The sequence below is a fragment of the Schistocerca serialis genome, chromosome 5, assembly GCF_023864345.2.
Source record: "Schistocerca serialis cubense isolate TAMUIC-IGC-003099 chromosome 5, iqSchSeri2.2, whole genome shotgun sequence".
NCBI classification, from domain to species: Eukaryota; Metazoa; Arthropoda; class Insecta; order Orthoptera; family Acrididae; genus Schistocerca; species Schistocerca serialis.
In genome coordinates this window covers 137014227-137027348 of record NC_064642.1, presented here as the reverse complement: position 1 = coordinate 137027348, position 13122 = coordinate 137014227, and positions in this window count along the sequence as shown.

Sequence of the window (13122 nt, the reverse complement as noted above, 5' to 3'; positions counted from 1 at the left end):
GAAATAAAAGAAAAAAAAAAGAAATTGAAAGACTGGGTGTGGCAGTGAAATGATGGCTATGTAGTACTGGAATGGGAACAGGGTGGAGGCTGGATGAGTGAGGACAGAAACTACATTCTTGAGGTGTAGCTTAACTGCAAATATTCCTGAGCCCTTCTGCAGAGCTGCTGTAGATACATAACTGATCATGTAATGCACAGGACAAATTCCAGGTACAAATTTTCCACAAAATTCCTTTATTCACACGGAAGATGTTTGGTGGTGAAAAATATTTCAACAAAGTTCTACAAGCTGTGCTGGTGATGACTGGTAACAAACTGCCTCCTTGCTGTATGCAAACCATAGGTATTTTTATGATTCACAACAATCACTGACAATCAGAATTTACAAATTTTAAGAAATGTCAATTAAAAATGTGTAACTAGATTAATTCACATACATAGAAAATAAAGAAAATAATTCTTCATAATTTTGCATGGATGTGGACATAATTTTGTTAAGAATTCCAAAGTAACTTACAAGTTTCCAGAAAATAACGGTACATATTACATTTAAGTTGATTACATTTGTACGAAATAACTAAATTAATCATACCATGTTTACAAATTCCAGATAATATATTTGCCAAAATAGAGAATTAGCCAAAAATAAATTTGTAAGCTGCAAAATATGCTTATTAAATATTCTTGATAAATATTAATTAACAGACTCATTGGTGTAGCAAGTTTAGATCAATTACTTAATAAATATTGAAAACAAAATCTACCTGGCATGTTCACAGACTTGTTATCGAGCACAGAAAACAATAGGAAATTCAGATTTTACATAATTGGCTTCAGACAGACTAATTACTGGTAAGGTGCATTGTAGAAATGTATATTAAACAATTAATTAAGCATAAAATAAATGTAGTCTCTTCAAGTGGTGGCAAACTGATTTCACTCAATCAGGTTCAACTTAAGGTTCTATAATCATCAATTTGACTGTAGCTACCCCTCATCAAGTTGTGTGCAAGATAATAAACAAAACTCATCATAGTATAATGTCATCATAGTATATGCGAATATAAAAGCATAAGTGTTAAAGCACAATTGCGTCAATATGTAAAAAGGAAAATACATCATCAACATCATCAAATCATTTCCAGAAATAGATGTAATTTGGCATCAGCCACTAAAACATATTTGCATGTGTAAGAAAAATCTAAACTTTTCCCCAGTAACTCCTATATTCAATAAGCTGAAATTAACATGTCATTGGATGACATTACCAACACTTCACAGAATCAGTCTACTTCATCTCCTGCTGCAGTTTCAATCACCAATATTCTTCCATAAAATTCAGCAAAAATTCTAATATTACAAATCCCAAACATAAATGCGTATATTTGTGTATTTTATTTAATAAAATTGCAGCCAAATAGCAATATACAGATACTTTGCTTAACATTTTACATTTACATTTACATTTTACATTTTTGCATATTCATTTATCGATTTCACTCTTTTACTGCACAGTTATATGTGATATCATTCACAGGCTTTGTTACACAGTTCACATACACATGTTGTGGTTGGGCCGTGATAAGTTTTGTTTTCGCAGATTAGGTAATGAAAGCCGTGAATAGAAAGTCTAGTTACGACATGTACTGTTCGAAGTTTGGTGCTGTCCATGAGCGGTTCGTCATTGCTTCGGTGCCATAGAACTCCGGCGATATTTTTTCTCATTTGTCCTCCATGGTCTTCAGTTGCCTTCTGGAAGCCCTAGTGTGTGGCATCATAAATTGAAGTTTGATGTCTTCAATTAGGAATGTCTTTCTCGCTAGCAGGTACACTAGTCTAGATCTTGTTGTCTTTGAGAGACCTAGTGCTCTTTTTAGATAAGTCGATTTTACCTTCTCTAGTGTTTCTAGACTTTTTTCTGTGAGGTGGTCCCATGTAACCTCCATCCCATAGGCCAGGATTGGCAAGATTTTTGTGTTGAATAATTTCATGGCTGTTTCTAGACTGAGTAGGCGGATGTTTTGATGTCCTGTATTGCTATTATTGCTTGAGCTGCACATTCTGTTGTATGTTTTGTGAAGCATTTGTCTGTTGGTTGCAATGTCATACCTAGGTATTTAAAGTCTGATGAGATTTTTATTTTTTGTCCTCTGATGCTGATTTCCGCATTCTTGCGTGTTTTGCCTCCTTTTCTGAAAATTACCATTTCTGTCTTTGTTATGTTTATGTGTAGTTTGTGTTCACTGCACCATTTGTCAATTTTCTCAATGATTCTCTGCAGCTTCTGTATATCTGTTGAACCTACGGCTATGTCATCAGCATATGCATCTTCTTCATTTTCTCCAATTCGGAGTACTTCTTAAGTGGCAAGAATGTACATACAGCAAAGTGCTCATTGGGTCACCCTGTAAGACTTCGTTCGACTGCAGAATGAGGTTCAAAAAAGAGAGGTTGCCTGATTTTGTGATTAAGTTGTATTTGAGGATTGCCTTGATTATTCTTGCCCATATGCTATCTTCTCCCATTGTGTTTTCCAGTTTTCGGACTATGAGATCTCTTTTCTGTAGGTCAAAGGCTTTGGTAAAGTCTATGAACACTGTGTAGAACATTTGTTCGTTTTGTAGCACTTCATAGATGATGTTTAGAAGAAGCCTGACTGCCGTAATTGTTGATCTTCGAGATCTGAAACCCATTTGTTGTTCTGGGAAATGACTGTCCACAGAGGCTTGGATTTTTTGTGTAATTAGCTTTGAAAACATCTTGAATTGAGTATTTTCCAGGGCTATGCCTCTGTACTTGTTTGGGTCCGTTGGGACTCCTCTACCTTTGTGGAGAACTTTTATTGTCTAGTGTCTCCATTGTGTTGGATTCTTCCAAGTTCCAGGCATTTGTTAAATAGTTTGGTCTATACGAGTTGGAGGGCCTCTTTTGCATATTTTATATGTTCCTTATATATATTATTGGGTCCTGTTGCTTTCTTGTTCTTCAGTGCTTTTATTACTTCTTTTATGTCTTCTTCATTTAGAGGTTCCCGATACATTGTCTTTTTCCTTAGTTTGATGTTGTTTCTCTTTCTTTGGGGGTGTTTTGATTCCTCGTTTGTTCAGTATCTTACTGAAGTGGTCTTCCCATTCCTTCATGTCTGTATTTGGTGTGTGAGTCAGTTTTCCTGGTTGTGCTGCTATGTATGGGTCTTTCTCTGCTTCATTTGCTTCTCTTTTTGCCTCTCTTTCTATGTATTCTTTTTTCTTCTCTTCTATTAGTTTTTTGTAGATTCTCCTCTCTGCTGTGTACAGTTTGTATGTTTCCTCGTTGTGCTGGTTTCTTAATCTGTGGAGCGTTCTTAGAACAGTGTTCCTTTTGCTGTAGCATTCAGCATCGAACCATCTTTTTGCTGTCCTTGTTTTTGGGTTTGTTTGTATCACTGAATTTTTTAGGAGGTCTTCTATTTGGTCTGTTGCTTTTTCAAGGTCTCCTTCCTCTATTAAAGTTTCTATTTGTGTTAATTGTTCTTGTTGGTTTGTTAATTTTTCTAGATGAATTTTTCCTTGTGCGATTTGGTGGGTCTTTCTTGCTGGTGGTGATGTGACAATATTTATTGTTACCTTCATTGGAATGTGCTTTTGTGTAGGAGTAATTGAGTCATGTCATATTGGTTAAATACTTCCTTCTATTTCTCCTCTTGTTAATGCGATATCAATGGTGCTTTTCCCATTGTGGCATATGTATGTAGGTATCTGTCTATTGTTAAGTAGGGTGAAACCATCTTCTTGTTGGGTTTCAATGACTAGTTTTGTTTTATAGTTTTCTGTGTTTATTTTTCAGTTGAGATCGCCTGCAATAATGGTGGGTTTGCTGTCGCATTGTTTAATGAGTGTGACTATTTCATCAATTATTTCTACAGCATTTGTGTGCAGTTTATAATAGGCTGCAATTATATTTATGTTTGCTGCTTCTACTAGCATACTATTTTCTTGTTTTATGATTGTTTTGGTGGGCATCATCCAGGGTTTCAGTAGGATAGATATTCCTCCCATGGGTCATCCTCTTTCTCCCTTCTTTGCCATTAGGTGATAATTGAAGAAATCGTTATGTTGCCAGTGGTCTATCGGGAAGGTTTCTGTTAGAATTGCTAGATCCAAGTTTTGCAGAATGTCTGTTGGTGTTAGGTTAAGAGCACTTTTTACTCCCTCTGTATTCCACAAGACTGCTTTTATTTCTTGCTCTTCTGGTTTTCTTCTTAGTTTAGTTGAGCTCTGCTCCCTCTTCCATTGATCCTCTCAGGAAACAAAATCAACGTACTTTTATGTTTTCTGGCCATAATTCTGGTTCTTGTGTGATTTGTAGCTTTTCAAATGGAATGCCTACTTTGAAAGCTTTTTTGTCACCCAGTGTGCACAGTTCTTCACATTCTAGTTGTCCCAGTATTCCGTTCTTGTTAATGTATGTCACTACTGTAGCAGTTGTGGTGATTCTCTTTAAGTTATCGATATATAGCCATGCTGTTGTTTCTGCTGTTTGCATTTCTTCGTCTTTTTTTGTACCCATTATGGTTTTATTATTACTCTGGTTTCTTCTGTACCAGCTCCTCCCTACCACAGTACTCCAAGTTGGTTCCTCTTGTTCATTAACCTGATTTTGGGTTTTATTATGTTGCTCATGTGCATTGATTTGGACTTGTAACTGATTTTGTTGATGGAGCAGAGGATTTCTGTATATTGTCGTTCTCCCTGGTTTAACTTTGTTGTTGTATTTAGTTTGTATGTTATTTCCATCAGTTCCGGTTTTTCTTTGGGTTTAGGTAGCTTCCCTTTTCTAGAGTTTTCTTTATTTGCTCCTGTATTAATATCCCTAGTTGGTTTTTAGGAAATCAGTTATGTCCTGCACTTTATGCCTCAGTTCTCCAATTTCTGTCTCATTTCTGTCTTTTTTTGCTTTTTCCAGAAAGCTACCCACACCGATGTCTCCGTTGAAATTCTTCTCAGATCCAGTAGGTGTCTCTTCCTTCTGTCTCTGTTCGCTGTGTGCTGTTTCCTGCATTTCACCAATAGATGTTGCTAGGTGCCCAGCAGTCCACTGTCTGCTGTGTGCTGTTTCCTGCATTTCTCCAATAGATGCCACTAGTTGTCCTGCAGTGCAGCTGTCTTCTCCCCCACTTGTCTCCTCTTGTCGGATGTTCCTGACCTCTCTCGTAGGATTCCTATTCTCCTCCTTCTTTGCTTTCATTTTGTTTTTCAAAGATTCAAAGCATTTTCTTATTTCACTCACCACCTCTAGTAGTTCATTCTTCATATCCTTCTCCATATATCCTCCTTCTTCTGCCACTTTTCCGATCATCATAAGAGTGTTCTCAATATGATGCACTGCACTGTCCACCATCTTTCACTGATTTTTGTATTGTACTGTTGTACAAAGTTATTCAATATAAGTAAGCATCACAAGCAAGCAATGTGTCTAACATATAATTCAGTCCAGATAAGTAGATCAGGACCACAGCTGCAGAATTATCTTCTTAGAACTGCGATCAGGATCTCATAGCAAAATTCTTCTTCATTGATTTGTAGATAATCACATAATGTGTTTAAGCATAGTGTCATTATAGCATCTGTTAGTGTAGAGAATCATATTGTCATAAAGCACTAGACTACAAAAGCAGTTTTTTCAGATGTAGCGAGCATCTCTCTCAGATCATTACTAATGGAATGTGTGTTAGAATAAATGTGTCACCAAAGCAAAGTAAGAAGCAATTAGTATTCAGTTAGTAAACCTTTCATAAGCAAACTGACAAAACATAGAAAATTCTCAAATATTTCATCTCAAACTTCAATCAAATAGATGTGTGTGTAAAGAAAGGTGTTTAAGAATGTGGCATTGGTAGTGGTTTTGCAAAACAGATGCTGAATTAGTAAAGTGACTTTAGGTTCATTACTCGTATGGTACTCGAAGAGTGTGTAACCCCCCTCGTTACTAAGGGTCTGATACTGAAAATCTTATGATAACATATACAGCAATGGCATTCAATTTGTAAAACTGTCACAAGTAAACTGATAAAATGTAGACAAATGTCAACTGTATCTCAGATTTCAATCGGATAGATATGTATCGTGAAATAAGATAGCATGTGGTTTACCTACTTTCTGAAAAAAATCATTAGCTTGTAGCTTTCTTCAGAGAATATAGTTTGACAAGTTGTGAAATGAAATTTACAGTAACAAACAAATAAGTGTGTCCTTCTTTAGTGCAGGGTAGATATCCATATAAATCTATGCTTGCTAATTCTGACTTACCTTTCAGATAAGCTTTCACTCGCTGGCAAATGGCACGTGTTGTTAAACAGAATTCTCCCAGCAATTTTTTTGAAATCAACATTCTACTGATCTTTTGAATATATCTTGAATAGATCTGAATGTCCAAAACTTCAGTGTATGCACCAATGTATTGCTGAGGCCAACAGACTTCCAGGTATCTGAATCCAATCTGTGTCTTCAAAATGAAATTCTTTGATTAACCTGGTAATATTGTTTCACTTTTTCATGACCTTTATTTCCTAAATAACTTTGTACTGATTTCCACAGATCCTTGGTTCTGATTTCATCTTAATTGTTCACAATTTTTTTAAAATTTCTCTTTCTCCCACAATTCCCTGAATATATGTTATTCTTAAATTTCTGTTGTTCTGAATGTTCTCATTTTCATGTTAAACCCCAACAGGTAATCTAGATAAAGCATCCGCAATGATGTTTTGTTCACCTTTTATGTACTAGAGTGTATAATCAAACTGTTGCAAGTAAACCACCCACCACATAATTCTGCTGTGGTACAATTTATACTCTTGTATATAATGTAATTCTTTGTGGTCAGTGTAAACTACTACTTCATGTGCTACTAGCTAATTCTTGTATTTCTAAAAATGCCAAACAATGGCTATTAGTTCCTTTTCAATAACAGTGGCTCTTCTTATGTTTTTGTAAATCCCTACTAGCAAAAAAAGTTGAATGGTGTTCTATCTTTCCAGTAATTTATGTCTCTTGAAACAAGATATCACCTAAGTCATAATCATTTGCATCAGTCATTAAACAAAATGGCAATGGCAAATCAGGTCTGTGTAAGAGTATTTCATTATTGCATAGCCGTTTCTTAATTTCATCAAATGCATCCTGGCACTCTTCAGTCCATCAATATACTATTATTCTTTAACAACTCCTGAAGACATGGTGCATTAAGTGCTAGTATTCTAACGTCTTTCCTGTAAATATTACATAAAACATAGAATGATCTAAGTTTTTTCTTTGTCTTTGGTTTTGAAAATTCTGCAGTTTGTTTTTATGAGGCAGAATTCCCTCTCCACGAATTGTGTGACACAGGAAATTTAACACTTTCACACTAGATTTGCCATTTTCCAATTTTATGGTCATGCCTCCTAGTCTACTTTTCCCTGCTACCTCCCTCAAACCTTCTATGTGTTCTTCCTAAGTTTTACTAGTAACCAAAATGTCATCTGCATAAATGATTAATGTAGAAAGTAAATCACTACCTAACACATAGTCCAAAGCATGTATAAATTCTGCAACAGTTATACTGTGTATATACTGTATATAAACCAAAAGGTACAACACAATACTGAAAACTCTTCCTGTTGTACAGAAATGCTGTGTATTTCCTAGACTTGGGTTCTAAAGTAATATGGCGAAAACTCGATGTCAAGTCAAAGCAAGTAAAATATTTAGTGTTATAGAATTTGTTCAAAAGTTCTTCCATGGATTCAGGATGATCTATCTCTCTTTCCAACACTTTATTTAAGTGTCAAGAATCAAAGACTAATCTTACACCTACATCTATTTTGGAAACAACAACCAGTGGATTGTTACATTGGCTGCTGTTCCTCTTTACTATCCTCCATATCTGCAATTCTGTAATTCTGTGGATTTATGTGGGGTTGTAGCCCAAGGATAACACTCATTTCTGTAAGACTCAGTAAATTTCATTACAGATATCCACATTACAATAAGTAATACACCGAAGTGTTGAATGGCTTAGTAGATGGGGTTTCCATGTTCAATTGCCATCAAGTGTTAGTCTCAGTTATTTTAGTGTGTTAGTTAAATGGATAGGTAAGGAAAGGTAAAAGTAACAGGTAGTTTGTCCCAAGCAAGATGGCATGCGCCATTAGGTTAACAGAGGATATGTCGTTCGAACTTGTTGATGCCACACGTCCTCGCCCCCTCCCCCCCCCCCCCTCCCCCCTCCCCACTACTAAGTGTGGAGAATGGCTTAAGCAAAGTGGTAGAGTAGCATGTCCTGCAGTGAGGTTGTTGTGGCAGGTGGTGTGGGCGGATGAGGTTTCAGCCTGCACATGAGGATGGAGTGGTGTGGGGAGGGACTGTGTCCCCTGCATGATCAGCTGGCAGCATTTGAACTGTAACCTTTCCTGGGAGGAATGGCATTGATGTGACGCAATCGCATGTTTGGGTGAGGGCTGCAGTGGCAGCTCTGAGGGCTCATAGCTTGAGTGCGAGTCCTCAGGGCTGGGAGGCTGTATATCATCATTGGGCATGAAAGAAGGTGTGCCAGTTTCTTGCAGTCTAGAGAAACAATAAGTGGCAAACCTTTAGCCAAGATGTCCATTGTGTTAGCAGTGCGGTTTATGACATTGTACAGGCCTGAATCTGACAGTGAAAGTGGAGCCTAGTGGAGAAAAACTAACTTGTATGGAAGGAGATCAGAGGGCACATGGGAGAAGGGTGAGTATGGATAGACGGGAGGGGGGGGGGGGGGGGGGTCAGGGAAATGTTTGAAAAATGCATTGTGATCTGGCTTATGAAGTTAGGAAGAGGGGTGGGATTGTTGAGGGAGGTAGGTTGTAATGTCTCCCCAGGTAGGATGGGGTTTTCACCATAGATGAACTCCATCGTGATGCCCTCGGTATCTGATTTGTATGATGACCATAGGCTGAGGAGTACCCATGGGAGGGCCTCCATCCAAAGACTCTCGTAACACCACAGTGTTGTCTTGAAAGTCCGGTGCCATCATTCTACCAGTCTGTTTGCTTGGGGGTGATAGGCAGTCCCTTGCATCTTTGGTGATGTGGAGTTCAGCATCTGAGTTTGGATGAGTGAGGGTGATGGCTCATATGAGAGAGTCTTTCAGGGCCTGAAAGTCTGTGAGCATTGGTTCTGTCCACGGAACAGTGTGCATCCCTGAAGTTTGCTTGCCGGTGAGGGCATTAGTGTGAGCAGCCTGGGTATCGGCTGCTGCTGGAAAATAACGATGGTAGTAGTTTATCATTCCCAGGAACTAATAGAGCTCTTTGTATGTGGTAGGGAGTGGCATGGATGAGACTGACTGCACCTTCAATTCAGGGGGATATATACTGGCAGCTGAGACTGTGTACCCCAAGAATTGGACAGATTGTTGGTGCAGTTGCAGTTTATCGGTGCTGATCTCAACTCCATTTGATGAGAGAGTGTCCATTCCTATCATGATATGGCATTCGTGATCTTGCGTGGATTTGGTGAATATCAGGATATCATCAAGATATACAAAACAGAAGTTAAACTGGAGCAAGAGTTAGTCAATAAAGCGTTGCCACATCTGGGTGGCGTTTTTTAACACAAACGGCATGAAATTGTACTTGTACAATCTGACAGGGGTGATAATTGCCATTTTTGGAATGCCTTAGGGTGAGACTAGGATTTAGTGATAAGCTCGTTTCCAATCCAGTACACTGAAAATTGTAGCACCTGCGAGAAGGTCAGTGAAATTGAGAATGTTTGGTATAGGATAAGTGTCCATCACAGCTCTAGAGTTCAAGTGTCTGTAATCACCACACATACAAAAAAAGGACCAGTACTGTTTAGGGGTGAGGTGTATGGATAATGACCATTTACTTTTGGAGGGCTATAAAATTCCCGCCTCAAGAAGGTCCTGTTTTTGCTGCTGAGCTGAGCACAACTTGAGCGATTTAAGGTGGGGAGCCTTGTGGGGAATAGACAGGCCATTCGACATGATGATGTGATGAACAATTCCGTTCATGATGGTGGAAACCGAATGTTTGATGACTGCACATGGGCAGGGCATGGTGTCGGTTGGTTTATTAGGAGTGCATGGCTTGGAAGCTGAGCATGAGGCAGGTATGAGCAGTGCACGTAGAGGCTGTCTATTGTCTGTATTGCGTGAGAGAGGTGTGCTCGGCAGTGGCGGCACTGCTGGCATACATGGAGCCATTGAGCGAGCTATGGGAGGAGGTGCGAGAGGAAGGAAATGTTTGTCAACACAATGGGCTGGCGCACATGTGGTGGCAGAGGGCATGGTCGGAGCCCGGATGGCTGGACTGTCATGAGGCACGTGAGTATCAGTTTACAAAACAGGTGAGGGAGACCTTGAGTGGAACTGGGGCAGCAGGAGTAACACTGTGTGGTTGAGACTGGAGTCACATGAGATAGTTGTGGTGTGCTAACCTGTGTGCTGTTGTTGGTGAAGCTGTCAGGTGCAGTGGATGAAGGCACAGGTTTTTGTGCTGCTGAGCAGTGTGAATTGAAGTAGGCAGTGATCGTGGCAAGCTCGTCCTCAGTGCGTGCAATGTGAGATTTCAAAATGACGTTCTCAGAGTGGAGGACGCATGTCTTGGCACGTTCCACCAGGAACAGTTAACGGTGTTTACACTCAGAGCATGTGGCAGAGCATGGTCACAGGGGATGTGAGAGTTAGAGGTATGCTGAAACAGAGAACCTTGAACAACATTTGGAGACAAGTAGTGGTGTGATAAAAAGTCGATTCCCAGGATCGGTTCTGTGATGTCCGCCATGTGGAAGATCCAGGGGAGGGAGAGGCCATTTGAGGAGTAGAATTGAAGTTCGATGGAGCCACAGGTCTGGAGAGTAGAGAGTTCACAGCTCACAGGAGAGAGAATGTGCATGTGAGGGGGCATGTGACCATTGATTTACGTATGATCAGGGAGTCAGCACTGGTGTCCACGAGGAAGTTGCGACTTGAAAAATAGTCTTTGATGTAAAGGCATCTGTTCAAAGGGATGGAGGCGTGGACAGAATGTAGCTTGGGTTGGCACTAATCAGATGATTGGCTTTTCAGATGCTTGCATGGGGGGCAGCACCTTTTTGCATCGTCGCCAAATACAGTGTGGTACCAACGATGAGGGTACATTCTGAGAGGAGGTGGCCGATCGTCCTCTATGTGTTAGGGTTCGTACACTGAGGTGGTCAGTGCAGGAGAGATATGCAGCACCTTGGTGGGTAGAGTGTGCACGTGCTGTGTGCTAGGTGGTGCAGCAGTCTGGGGGACAGGGTGTGGCCTGCCCCTACCTGTGACCGGGCGAGCTACTGTTGCAGAAGTAACAAACACTTTGTGTGAGCTCCTGCTATTGGCACAGGTGTGTGAGCAAATAGGTCTGGTCAGCCATCTGCAGACACGAACCGACGGATTCCAGGGCATGGGGGAGGAGATGAACCTAGAGATCTGTAGGCAGTTTTGATAACCACACCAACCACAGGGTTTTGTCTCCCACCCCATGCTTGGAATCCACCAGTTCCCATCAGGGTCACCACTGTGGGATTTCTGTTGGATTGTAACACAAGGAAAATCACTCATTCCTGTAAGACTCAGTTTATTTCATTACAGATGTCTACATTACAACAAGCCATACAGCAAACTCAAGAAGCAAGATGGTGTGGGCCTTTAGGGTAACAGAGACTTGCTGGATGTTTTTTCACAATTCTGATCTGGAAAATTTAAGTTTGGAGACAATGCATGTAGCTGATATCCAGATCTGGTCATCACTCCTATTTGATCTAAATTACTTTCACACATACTGGTGAAACTCATTATCAAACAAATAATTTGAAAACGCTTTTCATAACAAATTCTTTCAAAATTGCCACACACAGTATTCTCTAATTGACAATATGATATGAACAATGAACCCACTTCCTTCTATCAAATTGTTTAAACAAAGAAACTAGAGAAAGAAAAGAAAACCAATAAGTGAACTCATCTGACAAAAATTCATGGTGTCAGTGACTGTCCACACTTTTGCACATAGACTTTTTGTCAGCTGGGTCCACACACGAACAAATTCAAGCACAGCACATTTTTCAGCCACTTATTGTACCTGAAACTTATCACACATTTGCAATCTGTATGGAATTACACAAATATCAGCTCCTCCACCACATTAAAATGGAAATGCTGATAGTGAAGATGTAACCATATGTGGGATATGTATAATATGGATTGCTGATAAATCAAATTATTTGCAGACCTATAAAAGTTGGAAGTTTATGCCAATAGTTACACCAAGTTTCATCACTACAATAGTAACATGAACCACAAGAATTTAAAAAATTGGCCTCTACCAACTCAGATATAGCTGTCTCATTAAACTGATTTCACTGAGAAATTCAGACATGTTCATTAATTTAGAAATGTAATGTTTGTGAAATTTACATAACTTATATGACTTCATTTGTGAGGTGTAGTTTCATTATAAATACTCCTGAGCTCTTCTACTATGTCTCTGTACATGAAAAACTAATTGTGTAATGTACAACATAAATTCCAGGTACAGATTTTCCTCAAAATTGCTTTATTCACATGCAAGATGTTCAGTGTCAAAAAATATGTAAACAAACTTCTATATGCAGTGCTGCTGATGGTTGGTAACAAACTACCTCCCTGCTGTATGCAAACTATTGGTACTTTTATGATTTACAACTTTCATTGACAAACAGAATTTACAAATTTTAAAAAATGATAATTGGAAGTGCATAACTATATTAATTTACATACTTAGGAAGACAACAAAAATAATGCTTTAAAATATTGTTGGTTGCAGACATAAATTCGTTAAGAACTCCAAAGAAATTTATAAGTTTTCAGAAAATAACAATACATATTACATTTTAATTAATTACAGCCAAAAGAGAGAACAAAAAGTGTTCCTATCATGTGTATTAAATCTAGATAATACGTTAATCAAAAGGAGATGGCTGATTTGACAAAAATAAATTTGTAAGCTGCAAAATAACAATTTTTATGGAGGTCATTATGATTTTTGATAAATATTAATTTACAGACTCATTGCTGTAGCAAAATAAATCAATTACTC